The 23,834-nt window shown below is 42.7% G+C and overlaps 1 pseudogene; it reads left to right on the top strand.

Annotated features, from left to right (window-relative positions):
- The first annotated feature begins 2,487 nt into the window (after positions 1-2,487).
- LOC124546365 lies at positions 2,488-2,604 on the top strand (annotated as a pseudogene).
- The last annotated feature ends 21,230 nt before the right edge of the window (positions 2,605-23,834 follow it).

Genomic DNA, 23,834 nt, shown 5'->3' with positions numbered 1-23,834 from the left:
ATAATGGGATAAGACTGAAGAAAACATTCATAGGATTTGCTGACATGGAAAAACCGTTCGATAACGTAAAATGGTGCAAGATATTCGAAATTCTGAGAAAAATTGGGGCAAGTTATTGGGAAAGACGGGTAATATATAAGTACAATGTATACAAGAATCAAAAGGGAACAATAAGATTGAAGACCAAGTACGAAGTGTTCGGTTGAAAAAGGGTGTAAGACAGGAATGTTATCTTTCGCCCTTATTGTTTAATCTATACATTGGAGAAGCTATGACGGCAGTAAAAGAAATATTCGAGAGTGGGACTGAAATTCAAGGTGAAAAGATATCAATCATAAGATTCGCTGATGACACTGCTCTCCCCAGTGAAAATGAAGAAGGGTCACTGGATTTGCTTAATAGGATGAACAGCCTAATGAGTAAAGGATATGGTTTTAGAATAAATAGAAAGAAAGGCGAAAGTAATGAGAAGTAGCAGAAGGAGAACAGCGACAAACTTAACATCAGGATTGGTGATCACGAAGTAGATGAAGTTAAGGAATTCTGCTACCTGGGCAGCAAGATAATCCAATACGGACGGAGCAAGGGGCACACTAGCACTGGCAAAAAGGACATTCGCCGCCAACAGAAGTCTACTAGTATCAAACATAGGCCTTAATGTAAGGAACAAATTTCTGATTATGTAGATTTGGACAACAGCATTGTGTGGCAGTACAACATGGACTGTGGGAAAACAGGAACAGAAGAGAATCCAAGCATTCGAGATGTGGTGCTACGGAGAAGAATGTTGAAAACTGGGTGGACTGACAAGGTAAGGAATGAGGAGGTTCACCGCAGAATCGGAGGGGAAAGGAATAAATGGAAAACACTGACAAAGAGGAGGGACATCTGTTAAGAGATCAGGGGATAACTTCTGTGGTTCTAGAGGAAGCTGTGCAGGATAGAGTTAGGTAGGAGATTGGAATACATCCAGCAAGTAACTGAGGATGTAATTCGCAAGTGCTACTCTGAGATGAAGAAGTTAGCAAAAGAGTGGAATTTGTGGCGGACTGCATCAGACCAGTCAGAAGAGTGATGACTCAAAAATAAATCAATAAATATACTAAAATAAAAATAAAGAACACTATGGACATTCGGTACTTACCCGAATCCATGAAAACAATTAGTATTTAGCTCCGTTTCTGAATATTAAACATTGTTCCTTTAATTGCGGTTTCTTTCGTTACATAAACCTGACTTTATTGCTATGATAAAATGTTTTCACAGAAAAATTTCGCCGGGCTATTTAAAAGGCGAATATACGGGTCTGGTTAGCAGTGTGGCTTCGTTCATTGAGGAAGACTTACCACGTTTTTTGTCTCATGTAAACAACAGGCAGTCATTTAAAGTATTTATCGACAAGTGTTTCTTACGATATTGTTGTTGTTGTTGTTGTAGTCTTCAGTCCTGAGACTGGTTTGATGCAGCTCTCCATGCTACTCTATCCTGTGCAAGCGTCTTCATCTCTCAGTACCTACTGCAACCTACATCCTTCTGAATCTGTTTAGTGTATTCATCTCTTGGACTCCCTCTACGATTTTTACCCTCCATGCTGCCCTCCAATAATAAATTAGTGATCCCTTTATGCCTCATAATATGTCCTTCCAACCGATTCCTTCCTCTAGTCAAGTTGTGCCACAAATTTCTCTTCTCCCGAATTCTATTCAGTACCTCCTCATTAGTTATGTGATCTACCCATCTAATCTTCAGCATCCTACTGTAGCACCACATTTCGAAAGCTTCTATTCTCGTTTTGTCCACGTTTCACTTCCATACATGGCTATACTCCATACAAATACTTTCAGAAAAAGACTTCCTGACACTTAAATCTATACTCGATGTCAGCAAATTTCTCTTCTTCAGAAACGCTTTCCTTGCCATTGCCAGTCTACATTTTATATCCTCTCTACTTCGACCATCATCAGTTATTTTGCTCCCCAAATAGCAAAACTCATTTACTACTTTAAGCGTCTCATTTCCTAATCTAATTCCCGCAGCATTATTCGACTTAATTCGACTACCTTCCATTTTCCTCGTTGTGCTTTTGTTGATGTTCATCTTATATCCTCCTTTCAAGACACTGTCCATTCCGTTCAGCTGCTCTTCCAGGTCCTTTTGCTGTCTCTGACAGAATTACAATGTCATCGGCGAACCTCAAAGTTTTTATTTCTTCTCCATGGATTTTAATTTCTACTCCGAATTTTTCTTTTGTTTCCTTTACTGCTTGCTCAATATACAGATTGAATAACATCGGGGATAGGCTACAACCCTGTCTCACTCCCTTCCCGACCACTGCTTCCCTTTCATGTCCCTCGACTCTTATAACTGCCATCTGCTTTCCATACAAATTGTAAATAGCCTTTCGCTCCCAATATTTTACCCCTGCCACCTTCAGAATTTGAAAGAGAGTATTCCAGTCAAAATTATCAAAAGCTTTCTCAAAGTCTAGGCAACGGCCTTGCCACAGTGGATACACCGGTTCCCGTGAGATCACAGAAGTTAAGCGCTGTCGGGCGTGGCTGGCACTGGGATGGGTGACCATCTAGCCCCTATGTGCTGTTGCCATTTTTCGGGGTGCACTCAGCCTCGTGATGCCAATCGAGGAGCTACTCGACCGAATAGTAGCGGCTCCGGTCAAAGACAACCATCATAACGACCGGGAGAGCGGTGTGCTGACCACACGCCCCTCCTATCCGCATCCTCAACTGAGGATAACACGGCGGTCGGATGGTCCCGATGGGCCACTTGTGGCCTGAAGACGGAGTGCTTTTTCTGAAAGTCCACAAATGCTAGAACCGTAGGTTTGCCTTTCCTTAATCTTTGTTCTAAGATACGTCGTAGGGTCAGTATTGTCCCGCGTGTTCCAACATTTCTATGGAATCCAAACTGATCTCTGACGTCGGCTTCTACCAGTTTTTCCATTCGTCTGTAAAGAATTCGTGTTAGTATTTTGCAGCCGTGGCATATTAAACTGATAGTTCGGTAATTTTCACATCCGTCAACAGCTGCTTTCTTTGGGGTTGGAATTATTATATTCTTCTTGAAGTCTGACGATATTTTGCCTGTCTCATACATCTTGCTCACCAGATGGTAGAGTTTTGTCAGGACTGGCTCTCCCAAGGCTATCAGTAGTCCTAATGGAATGTTATCTACTCCCGGGGCCTTGTTTCGTCTCAGGTCTTTCAGTGCTCTGTCAAACTCTTCACGCAATATCATACCTCCCATTTCATCTTCATCTGCATCCTCTTCCATTTCCATAATATTGTCCTCAAGAACATCGCCCTTGTATAGACCCTTGTAAGGTGTCAGGCAAATCCAACACCTTCCATGAAAACCCTGAAATGATAAGCAAATCCAGTAGTATGTCACATAGCTCCGAATAAACCGTGACATTAAATTAACCAAAGTAATACGAGTAACGAGTGGGCAAATGGAATACCACAGACTAACACAGGAATGCCTAAATGCGTGTCATACCTTCCCACCGTGAGACAGACACAGTTCCAAGGGGAGAAACGAGAACAGAAGCCGAGAGCAGAACCGTGTTAAGCTGGAAGGCCCTACGATAAGGGACGGACACCCACGTCGCCAGCTAACCGCTAGGACCACCCACCAGCCCATGTTAAAAGTTAGAGCCCTCCAGAAGAACAGTATAGATCTTACGATAACACAAAAAGGGCCACACCCCAGCCGCAAGTTTTAGCGTGAGACTTTTTCGCGTCTCTGTTACGTCAGGACCACCCCCCAGCCCATGTTAAAAGATAGAGCCCTCCAGAAGAACAGTATAGATCTTACGATAACGCTAAAAGGACCACACCAGCTGCAAGTTTTAGTGTGAGACTTTTTCGCGTCTCTGTTACGTTGCAAACTTTAAAAACATTGCCCCACCACGAAAAGTATAACGTTTCTCATTAGATAGACAGAATTTTTGTAGGCGGAGCTTAAGGTTAACATTGAGACCCTGATTGGTCAGATGAAAATACAGCCAGATAGTTTTTTTAAACCAACTTCGGTAAATTGTAGTAAGGAGAAGTTAGGGGAGAGTTGCTTCCGAGACGGCAAAGTGAGCAGAGCTGTGCTTCCCGCCGCCACCTGACGAACACCGACAAGGTAATGAACGCACGCGATGCCGCATAACAGCGCATAAAGCTTCACTCAGAACTGCAGGAGTCTCATGTGTTACACCCCTTTTTTGCGTAATACTAGTGTCGATCGTCAGTTAAAGCTCATGGTGTTCACATTTGCCACTTGAAGTAAAAATCTTAAACGCGATGATTTTTCTGTTATATAGTTATTGAGAACTAAAAAACACGCTCAGAGCGTCGTTGCGCGAAAGTGGTAGGGAGACACGATATAGAACAGACAGACACCACGCAGAATGTTAGACCCTCTATACACTCCTTCCACCTTTCTGCTTTCCCTTCTTTGCTTAGAACTGGGTTTCCATCTGAGCTCTTGATATTCATGCAAGTGATTCTCTTTTCTCCAAAAGTCTCTTTAATTTTCCTGTAGGCATTATCTATCTTACCCCTAGTGATATACGCCTCTACATCCTTACATTTGTCCTCTAGCCATCCCTGCTTAGCCATTTTGTACTTCCTGTCGATCTCATTTTTGAGACGTTTGTATTCCTTTTTGCCTGCTTCATTTACTGCATTTTTGTATTTTCTCCTTTCATCATTTAAAGTCAGTATCTCTTCTGTTACCCAAGGATTTCTATTAGCCCTCGTCATTTTACCTACTTGATCCTCTGCTGCGTTCACAATTTCAACTCTCAAAGCTACCCATTCTTCTTCTACTGTTTTTCTTTCCCTCATTCTTGTCAATCGTTCCCTAATGCTCTCTCTGAAGCTCTCTACAACGTCTGGTTCTTTCAGTTTATCCAGGTCCCATCTCCTTAAATTCCCACCTTTTTTGCAGTTTCTTCAGTTTTAATCTACAGTTCATAACCAATAGATAGTGGTCAGAGTCCACATCTGCCCATGAAAATGTCTTACAATTTAAAACCTGGTTCCTAAATCTCTGTCTTACCATTATATAATCTATCTGAAACCTGTCAGTATCTTCAAGCTTCTTCCATGTATACAACCTTCTTTTATGATTCTTGAACCAAGTGTGATTAAGTTATGCTCTGTGTAAAATTCTACCAGGCGGCTTCCTCTATCATTCCTTACCCCCATTCCGTATTCACCTACTACGTTTCCTTATCTTCCTTTTCCTGTTGCCGAATTCCAGTCAACTATGACTATTAAATTTTCGTCTCCCTTCACTACCTGAATAATTTCTTTTATCTCATCATACATTTCTTCAATCTCTTCGTCATCTGCGGAGCTAGTCGGCATATAAACTTGTTCTACTGCGGTAGGCGTGGGCTTCGTATCTGTCTTGGCCACAATAATGCGTTCACTATGCTGTTTGTAGTAACTTACCCGAATTCCTATTTTTTTATTGATTATTATACCTACTCCTGCATTACCCCTATTTGATTTTGTATTTATAACCCTGTATTGACCTGAGTAGAAGTCTTGTTCCTCCTGCCACCGAACTTCACTAATTTCACTACATCTAACTTTTACCTATCCATTTCCCTTTTTAAGTTTTCTAATCTACCTGCCCGATTAGGGGATCTGACATTTCACGCTCCGACCCGTAGAACGCCAGTTTTCTTTCTGCTGATAACAACGTCCTCCTGAGTAGTCCCCGCCCGGAGATCCGAATGGGGGACTATTTTACCTCCAGAATATTTTACCCAAGAGGATGCCATCATCATTAAAGCATACAGTAGAGCTGCATGCCCTCGGGAAAAATTACGGCTGTAGTTTCCCCTTGCTATCAGTCGTTCGCAGTACCAGCACAGCAAGGCCGTTTTGGTTAGTGTTACAAGGCCAGATCAGCCAATCATCCAGACCGTTGCCCCTGCAACTACTGAAAAGGCCGCTGCCCCTCTTCATACGTAATAAAATTTAAACGTCTCTAGTTACTCCACGTTTATTTCTATTGAAGATATCCGACGCATTTTGGAATTGAAACTCCGTTCTTTAGGAGCACATTCAGGATTTTGTCGGTACGATTGATTCAGTTTTCCTTTTGGATGTTTTTCGAAGCACGGCAGTTTCTTTCAACCACAGAAAGTTTTATTTCCGCTTGTCTAAAAAGTTCCGCATCTGAACTGAATGACTTGATTTCTGCAACTAATAAATAGTATACAGTAATTGGAAATGGGGGCTTAATGGAGGAAAATACGTCGTAAAAATAATAAAGATATAATGCCTTTGAGTCTGTTATTACCGACGAATATCTTTACCTAAAGATAGTCATGATACGTCGGCAAATTGATATCTCCGCTAAGAATGCAATGTTCTTTGACTCATGAACTGGTTAGCTCTGCCTCTCTTGTACTTTCACTCTATTGTTTTGATGATGTAATCACTCTTGTGTGGTGAGTCATAATTCGCACTGTAAACAGCTTTATAACAGCGCTTAAAACAAATACTTCAGCAATGATTATGAAGTGAACTTTAGATCGTCAGGCCAGCAAAACAAAAATAACGAGCAGAAATCGACGGTAGACATGGTTCTAACATGTCATAAAAGACATGCAATAACATTATCTTGATAACTCTTCTTTCAAAATATCTACATCCATACCCTTAATGTGCATGACAGGGAGCACTTAAAATTTCTTCACTTTCTAGCCTCGAACTGAGAGAAGGAAGAATCGCTTATACAGCTCTATGCGTGATGGTGTTAGTTTAATGCCAAACGAAAAAAAAATTAAAAAATGGCGAAGAATGTGTACGTAACTTTGGACCACCTCAAATACGCAGAAAGCCCTGTGGTCACGTGAAGGTAGATCAACACTGGCCGTTAGCTCTCAAATATATCCACAGGGAAACATGTCCAGTTACTTGTTCTGGTGAACCACTATTACTGCAGTGTGTGTTAACATACCATGGATTGTCAAATCTTGCTGGTTAGATATTTCTATGAATGCTTGTGTGCGTTACATCTTGTGCATCATCCACCTGTTTGATCATGTCAGAGCCTCATACGCCCAGTTAAAACATTTGGGACGAGACAAGTTACGTGACTATCATACTCTGTGCCTAGTTCATCGATTTATCAGTGCGACTAGCATCACGTTTCACTTTACTATAATGATGACTCAAACTCTTATTATGTGCCATCATATTTTAATCTTGTCACAACTTTTTATTTTTATTGCCATTTATGGTTTTTTGTGGTTCTTTCTGTTAATGCATGTATGACATGTGATACATCTGTGATAATTTTTCTGCCGTTCATGATGGCTTCGAAGCGAAACAGGTAGCAGAATAAATAACATTATTACAGACAGCACAGTGTTACGCGTTTTGTAAAATCTTGGTAGCGCCGTGACTGCAATCAGTCGTATAACAAAATCTCCTTCAGTCTCCAATATAATCGTCCCCCCCTAGAAACAGTTACCTCTGCAAAGTACAATATTATGTTGCAGTTAAAAAGAGGTGAACCAATCTTTTTGTAAACATAATGGGCGGGTCCCTTACGAAATGTGTAATTTTTTCTTCGAGTAAACTTACGTTCCCCTTTTCTGACACTCACACTATCTTTGCTTTTTTCCTATCTTTGTTTTCCACCGCCTCCCCACGTTTTTACTATCTTCTATTGTCCTATGTCTTTCCACATGTCCATTGCTACCACAGCCTAAAAATCTACCTTTATAATTAGTTATGTGTATCATTCTTCTCTTCTCAGTGAGTGTAAATAGTGATTGCTTCCACTTCAATCTCGATTGTTGCCGCAGATTATAAATTTAGATATCGTACTAATTACAGAAACTCTTGTAATACACGTATTGTAATGAAAGTGCTAGTAAAAGTATAATGAATTTCTGCTTAGGAGTGAGAGAGGGCCTTACGGCCTAGATTTTGCTGCGAAAAATAAATTTATAAAAATCTGTTCTTCACAGCACCTACGGGGGCATTAGGTGGGGAGCTGAATATTCCTTGGTTTCATATGAAAATCCATTGCTTCCACTTCTGTTTCAGCGTTAGCCATTTGATGTTTTTCATCACCTCTGTTATTATACACTCTGTCGCAAGCTAATAACTAATTCGCGCTGACTTCGTCCAGGTTTGTGATATCCACAGAACTTGGCCAGGAGTAAAAGCCACATGAGTGGGAGATCCACATGGCCTTCCGTTTAGAAGAAAATAGCATTTTTGCATGGGCCGTGTGCCACATGAGCCACACACATGTGCTGACGGATTTTTCAGGCAGTTTGTGGGGTGAAATCATAATTAAATCAAGACCCTAAGCTGCCGATAGGCGTTGATATACATCAACGAGGACAGTTGAAAATGTGTGTCCCAGCCACCGAGGGCACAGAGGATAGTGCGACTGTAGGGCTTTATCCTTTGCACGCTCCCTCGGACAGATCCGGAAGAACAGATACCATCTTCATATAGTTAAGGCTAACCGGTCATTGACCTTCCTCTGTGCAGATGCACACGCATTGCTGAAACTCTTACGGGACTCGGTAAGATTGTCTGCAGCGAGTAATGAATGCAATGTGCAGGGGCACTACAAATGTAGTGTGTGGACATTAAGTTGGGAATGTGGCTCTCACGGAGCACGTGCAAGGGATAAATCCCTGCAGTCACACTATCCTCCGTGGCTCGGATGGATAGAGCGCCTGCCACGTAAGCAGGAGATCGCGGCTTCGAGTCCTGGTCGGGGCACACATTTTCAACTGTCCCCCATTGATGTATATCAATGCCTGTCGGCAGCTTAGGATCTTAATTTAATTCTAGAGAGCTCCACGATCACCAATGGTATCTGTTCTTCGGACATGTCCGAAAGAGTAGATACCATCTTCATACAGTTTGTGGGGTAACGACAAGATTACTTCCCTTCTTGTAATCAAGTTATGCTATAAATTTATTTTGTCCTCAGTTCGGTTCAGTATCTCTCTATCAGTAATTCAATCTATTCATGCAGTCTTCAGCAGTTACCAGTACCACATTTCAAAAGCTTCTGTTCTCTCTTGTCTGAACTGCTTATGCTCCATTTTCCACTTCCGTAAAAGGCTACACTCCAGAAAAGTACTTCTCAAACCTTAAATTTATATTTAACAAATCCATCTTTTGCAGAAATGATATTCTTGCTGTTCCAAGTGTGCATTAGACATCTTCTCCGAGTCGTCTATCCTCAGTTATTTTGCTACCCGAATGGGAGAACTCATCGACTGCTTTTGGAGTCTTATTTGCTAACCTTGTACTGTCTGCACGATCTGATTTAATTGGATTACATTCAATTACCTTTCTTGTAATTCTGTTCATTTTCAATCTCTTTTTGTAAGCATTATCCATTCCGTTCATCTGTTCTTCCAAGTTTTTTCGTGTCTCGGCAGGATTGCAGTGTCATCAGCCAATCTCAAAGTTTTTATTTCTTCTCTCTGAGCTTTAAATCGCTTTGCAAATTTCTCCTTGGTTTCCTTTACTGCTTGTTCAATGTACATATAGATAAATACATAAAGGAGAAATGATAAATGTAGAAGACTGTCTGCGTAAACGCTCTGCATATCCTTCCAGAGGAGGAAGTAAGAGACTTTGGGGAAGGTGTGCAGTTGATGGACACCTAAACAAACGGTAAAAATGGCTTTGTTACGGTCTATTTTGGTTTAACTACGTTAGTGTTTCTTTCTGCGTGACGTCTTAACGCAACTGTAGTCTCCGGTGACGCAGTGACGTCCAGGCAATGAAGGGGGATAACGACACATTGTGGAATTTGCGTAGGGAAACTGGACGCATACGAACGACGAAACAATGGCCGGAAACGCAGCAGGCAGGTGTAGGTAGTAAGGACGGGACAGAACGTACTGGGCGCACGTTCAGATATTCGCAGATTCAAGTGGAGGCGACACGTACTGGCTGCTTAATTCTACCGTTCTTGCAATGTATTCGATAGCGGCGAACGCAAAGCGAACGTCGTGAAACACTGTAGCAGGTAATTTGTAAGGGTATAGTTTTGGAAATACACATCATAAAAATCTTAAATTTACACCATGTGCTGAAAAAATGAAAAAAAAAGAGAAGTCATTGCAGAATATAGCATCTTTACGGTCATTGTAGAATCAAGCATCGTTGCTCTATGGCCGAGACACTAGACTGCGTGTTTAGATCCCTACTGCACATCCAAATTTAGGCTTTCTGTAGATTAAGGTTCATCTACATCTACATGGATACTCTGCAAATCACATTTAAGTGCCTGGCAGAGGGTTCATCGAACCACCTTCACAATTCTCGATTATTCCAATCTCCTATAGCGCGCGGAAAGAACGAACACCTGTATCTTTCCATACGAGCTCTGATTTCCCTTATTTTATCGTGCTGAGCGTTTCTCCCTATGTACATCGATGTCAACAAAATATTTTCGCATTAGGAGGAGAAAGTTGGTGATTGGAATTTCGTGAGAAGATTCCGTCGCAACGAAAAACGCCTTTCTTTTAATGATGTACATCCTAAATCCTGTATCATGTCTGTGACAATCTCTCCCATATTTCGCGATAATACAAAACGTGCTGCCTTTCTTTGAACTTTTTCGATGTACTCCGTCAGTCCTATCTGGTAAGGATCCCACACCGCGCAGCAGTATTCTAAAAGAGGACAGACAAGCGTAGTGTAGGCACTCTCCTTAGTTGGTCTGTTTCATTTTCTGAGTCTCCTGCCAATAAAACGCAGTCTTTGGTTAGCCTTCCCCACAACATTTTCTATGTGTTCCTTCCAATTTAAGTTGTTCGTAATTGTAATATCTAGGTATTTAGTTGAATTTACGGCTTTTAGGTTAGACTGATTTATCGTGTAACCGAAGTTTAACGGATTGCTTTTAGCACTCATGTGGATGACCTCACACTTTTCGTTATTTAGAGTCAACTGCCAATTTTCGCACCATTCAGATATCTTTTCTAAATTGTTTTGCAATTTGTTTTGATCTTCTGATGACTTTATTAGTCGATAAACGACAGCGTCATCTGCAAACAACTAAGACGGCTGCTCAGATTGTCTCCCTAATCGTTTATATAGGTAAGGAACAGCAAAGGGCCTATAACACTACATTGGGGAACGCCAGAAATCATTTCGGTTTTAGCCGATGGCTTTCCGTCACTTCCGAGATGGTGCCATTGGAAATCACGTGAGCTTTTCCTTTGCCATCCTTGTCCAGTTGGGCTTAAGAACCTCAAAAGAGGTCGCTTACAAGGCGCAGCTTAGAATACTGTTCAGATGTATGGCATCCCGATCAATAAGGTATAACAGGGGATACTGAACGTATACTAAGATAGGCAACGCAAATGGTCACAGGTTTTTTTGGACTCAAGGAAGAGAATCGGGGAAATGCTGACAAACCGGAAGCAGCAGACATTTGAGACAGACGTGAACACAGTTTCAAGAACGAGAATTAAGTGAGAAGTATTCCCGAGTCCGGTAGGGAACGCAAAGACGAGATTGGACAAATTAAAGCGTATCCAGAGGCACGCAGAAGCACCGATGAAGCATTGTATGATACGCCATAGACCACTGTGTAGAGAAACACTGTGGGTAATGCGAAACACCTAGAGAGATTCAACAGCTGAATTAGAAAGATGCTGCGAAAGGAGAGCTGAATTACAGATTTCAGCGAAGTCTAATTGACAAAAACTGACTGAAGCCAAACTAATCATAAGGAGAAGAACTGGAGTATAAGTGTTAACCTTTCGTGAAATTAGTAGCCGAATCGAATTCGCCTATTCACGCGCGACCTATGCTCGCAGTCACCAAAAAACTGTTACAGGTTAAATACCGTTCACAGTATACAAGGTGATTCCGTGATGCTACATACTTTCAGGAATGATGCAGAAGAGTGAATGTATCAATCTGAGATAAGGAACCCTAATCCGGACACAACCAAGTCGAAAGCTATAAGCGATAATTGTTCTGATACCTCTGACAATGAAACACATGTACCGGTAGTGTTGTTACTGGTAGCGTTGTTGCCAAGATTGTAGGGTATGCGACTTTCAGAGGTGGTAGTGTGGACAAAAACAAGAAAAAAGTCTGAACACAGACTATAAAATGCATACATTAATAGCTATGAGCATTTGTTTAGTAGAAGAAATGTGTTCCACAGTAGCAAAGATGAACAAGTGTTATGGCTTTTAATGTTTGCTTTTCATAGCCTGTGTTTAGACATTTTTTCTTGTTTTGGTCCATAGGATCAACTCTGAAAGTGGTAGTAGCCAGTACAGTACTAGTACATGTATTCCATTGTCGAAGGTATAAGAGCGATTTTCGCTCATAACTTCCGACTCGGTCGTTTCCGAACTAGGGTCTCTTACTTCATCATTTCCGGACCAGGGTTCGTTACTACAGATTGATGCATTTACCACTCTCAATCATAACTGAACGTCATCACGGAATCACCCTGTATACAGGGTGGTCCATTGATAGTGACCCGGCCAAATATCTCACGAAATAAGCATCAAACGAAAAAACTACAAAGGACGAAACTCGTCTAGCTTGAAGGGGCAAACCAGATGGCGCTATGGTTGCCCCGCTTGTTGGCGCCGCCATACGTCAAACGGATATCAACTGCATTTTTAAAAAATAGGAACCCCCATTTTTTATTTACATATTCGTGTAGTACATAAAGAAATATGGATGTTTTAGCTGGACCACTTTTTTCTCTTTGTGATAGATGGCGCTGAATAGTCACAAACGTTTAAGGACGTCGTATCACGTAACATTCCGTCAGTGTGGACGGTATTTGCTTCGTGATACATTACCCGTGTTAAAATGGACCGTTTACCAATTGTGTAAAAGGTCGATATCGTGTTGATGTATGGCTATTGTAATCAAAATGCCCAACGGGCGTGTGATATATATGCTGCTCGGTATCCTCGACATCATCCAAGTGTCCGGACCGTTCGCTGGATAGTTACGTTATTTAAGGAAACAGGAAGTGTTCGGCCACATGTGAAACGTCAACCACGACCTGCAACAAACGATGATGCCCAAGTAGGTGTTTTAGCTGCTGTCGCAGCTAATCCGCACATCAGTAGCAGACAAATTGCGCGAGAATCGGGAATCTCAAAAACGTCGGTGTTGAGAATGCTACAACATCGATTGCACCCGTACCATATTTCTATGCACCAGGAATTGCATGTCGACGACTTTGAACGTCGTGTACAGTTCTGCCACTGGGCACAAGAGAAATTACGGGACGATGACAGATTTTTTGCACGCGTTCTATTTAGCGACGAAGCGTCATTCACCAACAGCGGTAACGTAAACCGGCATAATATGGGCAACGGAAGCTCCACGATGGCTGCGACAAATGGAACATCAGCGACCTTGGCGGGTTAATGTATGGTGCGGCATTATGGGAGGAAAGATAATTGGTCCCCATTTTATCGATGGCAATCTAAATGGTGCAATGTATGCTGATTTCCTACGTAAAAGTGGACTGGTCGTCGAAGCACCATACCATGGCTCGGACGTTCCCCGGATTTCTTTCTGTGGGGAAAGTTGAAGGGTACTTGCTATCTGATTCACCGACAATGCCTGACAACATGCGTCAGCGCATTGTCAATGCATGTGCGAACACAACGTATGGCGAACTACTCGCTGTTGAGAGGAATGTCGTTACGCGTATTGCCAAATGCATTGAGGTTGACGGACATAATTTTGAGTATTTATTACAGTAATGTGGTATTTACAGGTAATCACGCTCTAACAGTATGCGTTCTCAGAAATGATAAGTTCACAAAGGTACATGTATCACGTTGGAACAACCGAAATAAAATCTTCAAACGTACCTACGTTCTGCATTTTAATTTAAGAAACCTACCTGTTACCAACTGTTCGTCTAAAATTATGAGCCATATGTTTGTGACTATTACAGCGCCATCTATCACAAAGCGAAAAAAGTGGTCCAAGTAAAACATTCTTATTTCTTTACGTACTACACGAACATGTAATAAAAAATGGATGTTCCTATTAAAAAAAACGCAGTTGATATCCGTTTGACCTATGGCAGCGCCGTCTAGCGGGCCAACCACAGCGCCAACTGGTTTCCCCTTTCAAGCTAGACGAGTTTCGTTCTTTGTGGTCGTTTCGTTTGACGCTTATTTCGTGAGATATTTGGCCCGGCCACGATCAGTGGACCACCCTGCATAAATGAACTGCAGGACAACGTCAGAAGATTCGTGAGGCTGCTTGGAGGCGATGCTAGAAGACAGTTGGGATATGCAAGGAATATATGTAACGGGTCGACAACTAGTACAGGGACTGTCAGTTGGCCGTGAACCTAAATAAACGTGACTTATTGCGCATAAATAGGCGTAGAGATCCATCACTTTGTGGTTATGCCATTGGTGATCACTGGATCCCTAGGAGTCTGAAGCGACCTGAAATGGAATAACTACACAAAACTAACTGTAGGGAAAGTAGATACCAGGCTTAGATCTACTGAGAGAATTTTACGGAAATGTAATTCATACACAGAAGAAGTGGCTTACAGAGCGCTTGTCAACAGATTTTTGAATTGCTCATCGACCTGTGACTTTTACTAGGTTGAACTGGAAACAGGAGGCAGAGATGATCCAACGAAGAGCAGTGTGTTTCGTCACAGGGTTGTTTAGTTGGCCCGAGAGCGTTACGGAAATGTGTTGTGTGTTGTTGTCATGTTGTTGTTTGTTGTTGTTGTTGTTGTTGTTGTTGGTGGTGGTGGTGTTGTTGTCTTCATTTCGAAGCCTAGTTTGATGCAGCCCTCCATGCTACTCTATCCTATGCAAGCCTCATCATTTCCTTCTGAATCTACTTACTTTATTCATCTCTTGGTCGCCCTCTACGATTTTTACCACCTACACTTCCTGTCAGTACTAAACTGGTGATCCCTTGCTTCTTCGCATTTGACTTCTTTATTTAGTTGAGAGAAGATCGATTGTGGTGTGTGCATCTGCCAGGTGGAAGACACGTTTGCTGGTTCTCTAGATATGAGAAACACCTTAGTTGACTTTGTATATTAGAGGGATGATTTGGAATCTCTTACATTACAGACATTGGTATTCGTGAGTGGAAATATCAAATTGCTCTATTTATTATTTTTCGAGTTTTTCCACGCAAAGGTCTTCACAGACGGGTTACGTTTCTAGTTACTCAGTGGTTTACGGGACGCTCCACCTCGCTAAAGTTTCGGGTTTGTAGAGGAATAATTCCCAGTCTATATTTTTAGAATTATGCTGCACGAGCGATCAGTTAGGATACTGCAATGTGCTACCTGATATCGAGAAGTATCGCGTACTTGGTATAATATTCTGGGAAAACATGTGAAGATACATGTGTTCTTGTAATGCTCAGAGTCTGGAGATGGGTGTAGAAAAGCAAGCAAGCAAGCAAGCAGGTCAGGACCAGAAACAGTAACGTCTTTGTGTCGAGGGGAACCGACCGAGCCTTCGTACAATAGTTTTGAGAGTGACTGAGGGCGCTCTGGTCAAGCATCAGGAGTGGATAACCACCCGACCTCGCGGGAAATATCTAGTGCTGTGAGAAGTATATACAGTGCTGTCTGCCTCGCAGTATATGCACGAGTGTCTGGCGGTCGATAGCTATACGTATGATGTAAAAAGAGCGATTTTGTATGGCGCAGGATACGAATTTTATGTTTACTACGTCGTCGCAGTACACAGTGATATATCGTCTGGTTGGAGATCCGTTTCACACTCTAATATTCAAGCTTTCGTCCTCAGTGGCAAATGGTTCAAATGGCTCTGAGCACTATGGGACTTAACATCTGAGGTCATCAGTCCCCTAGAACTTAGAACTACTTAAACCTAACTAACCTAAGGACATCACACACATCCATGCCCGAGGCAGGATTCGAACCTGCGACCATAGTGGTCGAGCGGTTCCAGACTGAAGCACCCAGAACCGCTTGGCCACACTGGCCAGCTCCTCAGTGGCAGAGCAGTGTAATTGAGTAAGAGTCTTTCCATGGTGACAGTATCCGACCAATGGTGCTGGATGTTGCTGAGAGTCCATTATGTATGCTAGGGTCGAGGTGCAGGGGTTACGATATGCTCGGCACACAGTACGGCGATACTCCCTTGTGGTGGTCACACGCAGTCAACTGGAAGCTTGAGGACGAGTTCTTCTGCCCTCACGTTACCGTACACGCTAATATCGTGCCATTGTCATATCTGAATTCCCCACAATATGGATATTGCACCATTCGACCAGCCAGTCAAATGGACACCCACATTCAGGACTTCTTTAAATTGTGTTAGGTGCTGATACCAATGCCTCACACGAGTACATGGTATCTCCATGTCCTTCAAAGTGATCACTCAACACCTAACGCTGCTCACGCCCCTAATATGCACTACCAGCGCTAGTAACAGCACTAAATAAGATATCTTAGTACTGCTGCAGACGGCTGAAGGACACGTTTCACAATATGACGACAGTTGCTGACAGTCAACATCTGTTTCCCTCAGACTGCCAATCGCGATTCTCCCTCTTAATTCACAGCAAATTCTTCGAAAATGAACAGTAAGTTACTCAGCTTTGAATTATTCTAATAAATATGACCAATAACGAAAAAATAAGAACCTGATCATGTGATGTGATGCTTACAATTGAAAATAATCAAATATCTTTAACCATTCCATCATCTTTCGGCTTTCTTCTATCCTTGAATTAAACCAAAATGTGGGCACGATTCTTTGCATGGTACGGCGAAGAAGTGTGGCATAAGGAATCCATAAAAAATGATTGCGTCAATGTCTCAACAGTGCATCTCATTGAGCTAGGTTTCACAAGACGTGTGCTGCAACGCTACCTACACTTGACATCACGCTGTTTTTTCTTATTTTTACCGCCTCAGCCAGCCCCCGACACTTAACTGAATCACTGACAAACACAAACACCCATTATTCGCATATGGTATTTAATTTGGTTGCACGCGTATTACTCACACCGCGGTGTGCTCCCGTCATTGCCATGAGATGTAGCCAATTCTACAGGGCTATTACAAATGATTGAAGCGATTTCATAAATTCACTGTAGCTCCATTCATTGACATATGGTCACGACACACTACAGATACGTAGAAAAACTTATAAAGTTTTGTTCGGGAGAAGCTGCACTTCGGGTTTCTGCCGCCAGAGCGCTCGAGAGCGCAGTGAGACAAAATGGCGACAGGAGCCGAGAAAGCGTATCTCGTGCTTGAAATGCACTCACATCAGTCAGTCATAACAGTGCAACGACACTTCAGGACGAAGTTCAACAAAGATCCACCAACTGCTAACTCCATTCGGCGATGGTATGCGCAGTTTAAAGCTTCTGGATGCCTCTGTAAGGGGAAATCAACGGGTCGGCCTGCAGTGAGCGAAGAAACGGTTGAACGCGTGCGGGCAAGTTTCACGCGTAGCCCGCGGAAAATTGGCTCATGCCACAACTGGAGACCGACAGCGCCGACTTCATCTTTCAACAGGATGGTGCCCCACCGCACTTCCATCATGATGTTCGGCATTTCTTAAACAGGAGATTGAAAAACCGATGGATCGGTCGTGGTGGAGATCACGATCAGCAATTCATGTCATGGTCTCCACTCTCTCCCGACTTAACCACATGCGATTTCTTTCTGTGGGGTTATGTGAAAGATTCAGTGTTTAAACCTCCTCTACCAAGAAACGTGCCAGAACTGCGAGCTCGCATCAACGATGCTTTCGAACTCATTGATGGGGACATGCTGCGCCGAGTGTGGGAGGAACTTGATTATCGGCTTGATGTCTGCCGAATCACTAAAGGGGCACATTTCGAACATTTGTGAATGCCTAAAAAAACTTTTTGAGTTTTTGTACGTGTGTGCAAAGCATTGTGAAAATATCTCAAATAATAAAGTTATTGTAGAGCTGTGAAATCGCTTCAATCATTTGTAATAACCCTGTATATGGAACACATAACATACATGCCCCCAGATAACATTCCTGACATGCACTACTTGCTAAGTTATATGAAAGTGATGGTATTCACTCACTGAATGTTCTTCTCAGAATTTTATTCGCGGCTGTCAAAATACGCAACCGTAATTAGGTCGTCTGGCTATAGATACTAGACGCTATCCATGCGAAGCCGAGCCGATTCGCTTGTTTTTTACACAGTTTAAGCAACACACGTACCTGTAATAAGCGTTGACATGTCGCAGATATGCTTCTTGTCACAGGCGTTTTGATACTGTCACTAACGCCGTCTAGTGGCTAAGATTGTTTGCATTATAATACATCGGACTGTCTGAGCCAGTTTGGGCATTGATGAAATGGAATGACAGCAAGTGACGAGATGCTGTGTATCGATGATAAAGCTATGTTAGTCAGCCCCACTGCTACACTGTAACGTATATTTCTCAGTTTCGTCTTTCATTGTATTCTTACGCCACAGATATTGCGAGGTGCCGGGGCAAGCAGTGTATTTAACACTAAATTCTTCTAGAATCTACATATGTAAATGATGCTCTAAGCCCCCCCTATTCTAGCTCCGACTTTTGCTGTTGCACATGGATTAAAAAATATACGCGAACTGACTGTAATCAACCCTGCCAGTGGAGTAGAAAAGAGTTTGGCACCTGCAATAATTTAATTTGATAAATAAGTTATATAAAGGAAGGTTTCATTAACATAGTGAGAAATGATGGGTTGCTCTACCGATTAACAGAATGAAAGTTCTGTCCAAAATAACAGTATGATTTATTAAGACTAAACACAAAATAATAAACAAAAACACATGAAACATTTATAATACATCAAATTGGCTCAAATTGGATACTCAAACAAACGCTGTGAAGGTGAAGTTGTCCCTAAACTAGATTGTGAGGTTTATGATGAAGTGGTATGTGGAGCCAATTCCTTGCCACTCAAATCTTAAGAGAGACACACAGCTAACCCAACATTAATTGCTGCTACTCAAGACAGAACAAAGTTAGAAAAAGACGAACAGGCGCGCTCTGCTGAGCTCTGATTATCACCTAGGAAAATCCCTATCTGCCGGTGCTGCGGACATACATTACCATACTGTCTTCTTAACTGCCAGAACACGATCTGGCGTACTGGAGGCAATGGCTGGTTGCTTCGACGTCCTCGACCGAAAGGCGAGAGCCGACTCCGTAGAGCACCCGTACAGGCCGAACACACAATATTCCCGCCCCCACGACAGTGGCCGTGGTTAAACGTTCCAATCAGCAACTCGAAAACCGGCGGAAAATTCCACTCCATTGCCGGAGCACTACCATTCCACCAATGGAGATTATTGGCGCCAATTTCTGCGCTGATTTTGCTACGTCACGGAGCTATGCCTTGAGCAAGCCAATCACAGTTACTATTTTTCAGAAAACGCGGGAATTTTCCCGCCACAACTGCCTGGGTACACAAGTCATTCCCATGCCTCGCTGGTCGCCCGCCAGAAAGTGTTTTCGCTAAGATTCTGCGAAGTAACGGAACGTCTAGCCAAGCCGCTACTTCAGACCCCTCCGGGCGTGTCTTTTGACAATGTCGGCGTCTGCAAAGCATTCACTCGACCTCCTCACACCCGTCGGCTTAACCCTTTCCAGATCAGCAATGCCCGCCTGTCACCGGACCACCCGGGTGACGAGAGACGCTGCGTGGGAAGTCCGCGTGTGAAGGAATAGCGACTTTTCACTGCATGCAATTAGAGAGGAAAATCGTAAGATAGAAATATGAGAGGGGGCTCATGCCACCTCTCAATATGATGATGGACTAGTCCCAAATACGTCAGGAAAAGTTAACAACAAAGAAAAAAAATGGCGACCAAGACAAGTGTACAATCATTAGTTCACTATCTCTGCTGACGTAAGAGTTAAGCGGATTAAACTTGCAACAAAATTGCGCGCCCCTCTGCGTACTAACGTTCACTGAAAACCTCATTTCGGATTCTGGAATCGTTCACAAAATAAAAGGGTTACTGATATTAGATATTCTCCCCGTACAACGTCATTTTCAAAGATCTGAGAATGCTTGTATCTGATGAGCGGAATCAATCGATTAATACGTGGCCTCTGGAGGCTAATCTTGTAAGCTGTCTGTGTTTTGTAATTGAATTTAGTGCACATTGAAGTCCCGCAGAGAACTGCCCTCGTGAGAATGCCCCCTGAATGTTGACCCACAAAATGTATCATTATAACCTATATGACTTCATTCTGTGAACAGTTTAACACAGACGAACTTGCTTCACGCAGCATTTAAATCGGGCGTCTGAGGTATTTAATTCTGTTGTGTTTTCTATCAAAGATCTAATACCTGATCATTGAAAAGTTTCTTAATGTTTTGCCTTGTGGGCATGTTCGGCTCTTGAAAGTAGTTCAGGATACTTTTCTATCAAGAAACTAATATTAAAGAATGTTCGTAGAATGTGCTTTGAACATGGCATATGAATCATTGGTTCAAAGATCTCCTTGTGGAACCTGGAACAAATCTACTAAAATGTTGGAAGCAAACGCAAGTTGTTCTAATGCCTGTGGCACCTGAAAATCGATTCTCATTGAAGAGATAGTCGTGAAAAAACACGGATCACAGTAAGATCCCATTATCCGTGATCCGTGGCCATACAGCACTTCCACAAGAAAAATTTTCTGAGTGACGTCATCGGATGCGGTAGGGAGAGATTATATAGAAGTGGAACCCCTCCACGCCCACACTAGCATGGTCACCATGTAAGTAGACTGTTTAGGTTTTCTTATTGGTAACGCCACGTAGCGCTCTGTATGAAAATCACTGGCTGTGCTGTGTGCAGTCTGTGGCTAGTTTGCATTGTTGTCTGCCATTGTAGTATTGGGCAGCTGGATGTTAACAGCACGTAGCGTTGCGCAGTTGGAGGTGAGCCGCCAGCAGTGGTGGATGTGGGGAGAGAAATGGCGGACTTTTGAAATTTGTAAGACTGGATGTCATGAACTGCTGTATATTTATGACTTTTGAACATTATTAACGTAAATACATTGTTTGTGCTCTATCAAAATCTTTCATTTGCTAACTATGCCTGTCAGTAGTTAGTGCCTTCAGTAGTTTAAATCTTTTATTTAGCTGGCAGTAGTGGCGCTCGCTGTATTGCAGTAGTTCGAGTAACGAAGATTTTTGGTGAGGTAAGTGATTTGTGAAAGGTATAGGTTAATGTTAGTCAGGGCCATTCTTTTGTAGGGATTTTTGAAAGTCAGAATGCGTTGCGCTAAAAATATTGTGTGTCAGTTTAGTGTTGATCAGAATAGGTAAAGAGCGAAATGTCTGAGTGCGGTCAGTTCTGCTCAGCTGTTTGAAAATCAAATAATGTAAGAGGTTTATCAGCACAGTAATTAATTAAATTTTCTAAGGGGACGATACAACCATCACAAAATGTTCTACTCTTAGCTCTACAATTGGTTAGTTATTTACATCGAGGAGATTGTAGTATGTGGGACTGTGATGTTGTCGGTACGTCTAGTACGATTACCTATTAATACGGGTCCATCGGGAAATAGTAATGAACAGAGACTATGAAGAAGTAGCGAATTTAGGACAGAGGAAAAAAAGTACATGGCAAGTGACATGCGTTGGTTGGTTGATTGGTTGATTTGGGGAGGCCATCGGTCCCATCGGATTAGGGAAGGATGGCGAAGGAAGTCGGCTGTGCCCTTTCAAAGGAACCATCCCGGAATGTGCCTGAAGCGATTTAGGGAAGTCACGGGAAACTCATATCAGGGTGGCCGGACGTGGGTTTTGAACCGTCGTCCTCTCGAATGCGAGTCCAGTGTGCTAACCACTGCGCTACCACGCTCGGTGGTGCCATGGGAAAAAACCTCTGCGACAGTCTGGACGGGTAATAACCGCAGTAGCGGTCTTGCTTGTTATCTGCGACAGATCATCCGAGGGTAAGTTACGTTAGTAACGTATGTAATGCAGTTCGGTCCCAATGTCATGGCCATCTGTTCGGCATAAAGAGGTCATTCCGAATCTGTGCAGCAGCGCCAAGTGCTGCTATGAGGAAGGTCGGTCAGCGCGGTTTGTCTGGCACCAAAGTACGATAGGGAACCTTAGCTAGTAGGCCTGTTCTATTGGCTATACTCCATGTCTTCCAAGCCGTGATGTTTGCATCAGGGAATGCTTCAAGGCCACCATAGTCTGCATGGTTCACTTGTATTAACGCGCCTCTGCGACGTGGTTATGGTCGCCGTTGGCGGCGTAGTGTTCCTGTGTATAAGTCACTGAGAGCAAGAGAGATTGACCTGGCTGGGCAATTCAATAAGCAGCAGTTAATGGGTCGTCCAAATGTGTTTCGTGGATTAAGAATGCAGTTTACGTGTGATGTTTCTGCTGTGTTTGGAGGCAGCACATGGTTGACCTTGGCTGTTGTATAGGGGGACCATGCAGACTATGGTGGCCTTCAAACATTCCCTGATGCAAACATCTTGGCTTGGAAGACATGGAGTATAGCCGAGAGTACAGGTCTACTAGCTAAGGTTCCCTATGGTACTTTGGTGCCAGACAAGCCGTTCACTCTGTCTACAAGAAGAAAGAAGCTTAATGCACACGAGTATGTATTTATTTGGGCCAAAGTAGGGTATGTTGTTGTTGTCTTCAGTCATGAGACTGGTTTGATGCAGCTCTCCATGCTACTCTATCCTGTGCAAGATTCTTCATCTCCCAGTACCGACTGCAACCTACATCCTTCTGAATCTGCTTAGTGTATTCATCTCTTGGTCTCCCTCTACGATTTTTACCCTCCACGCTGCCCTCCAATACTAAATTGGTGATCCCTTGATGCCTCAGAACATGTCCTACCAACCGATCCCTTCTTCTAGTCAAGTTGTGCCACAAACCTCTCTTCTCCCCAATCCCATTCAATACCTCCTCATTAGTTATATGATCTACCCATCTAATCTTCAGCATTCTTCTGTAGCACCACATTTCGAAAGCTTCAATTCTCCTCTTGTCCCAACTAGTTATCGTCCATGTTTCACTTCCATACATGGCTACGCTCCATACAAATACTTTCAGAAACAACTTCCTGACATTTAGATCTATACTCGATGTTATGACCTGTAGATTAAAACTGAAGAAACTGCAAAAAGGTGGGAATTTAAGGAGATGGGACCTGGATAAACTAAAAGAACCAGAGGTTGTACAGAGATTCAGGGAGAGCATAAGGGAGCAATTGACAGGAATGGGGGAAATAAATACAGGAGAAGAAGAATGGGTAGCTTTGAGAGATGAAGTAGTGAAGGCAGCAGAGGATCAAGTAGGTAAAAAGACTAGGGCTAGTAGAAATCCTTGGGTAACAGAAGAAATATTGAATTTAATTGATGAAAGGAGAAAATATAAAAATGCAGTAAGTGAAACAGGCAAAAAGGAATACAAACGTCTGAAAAATGAGATCGACAGGAAGTGCAAAATGGCTAAGCAGGGATGGCTAGAGGACAAATGTAAGGATGTAGAGGCCTATCTCACTAGGGGTAAGATAGATACCGCCTACAGGAAAATTAAAGAGACCTTTGGAGATAAGAGAACGACTTGTATGAATATCAAGAGCTCAGATGGAAACCCAGTTCTAAGCAAAGAAGGGAAAGCAGAAAGGTGGAAGGAGTATATAGAGGGTCTATACAAGGGCGATGTACTTGAGGACAATATTATGGAAATGGAAGAGGATGTAGATGAAGATGAAATGGGAGATATGATACTGCGTGAAGAGTTTGACAGAGCACTGAAAGACCTGAGTCGA

The sequence above is a fragment of the Schistocerca americana genome, chromosome 8 (assembly GCF_021461395.2).
Source record: "Schistocerca americana isolate TAMUIC-IGC-003095 chromosome 8, iqSchAmer2.1, whole genome shotgun sequence".
In the NCBI taxonomy this organism is placed as follows: Eukaryota; Metazoa; Arthropoda; class Insecta; order Orthoptera; family Acrididae; genus Schistocerca; species Schistocerca americana.
Note: the sequence above shows the minus strand (reverse complement) of the source record. Positions and strands in the feature narration are given on the sequence as shown.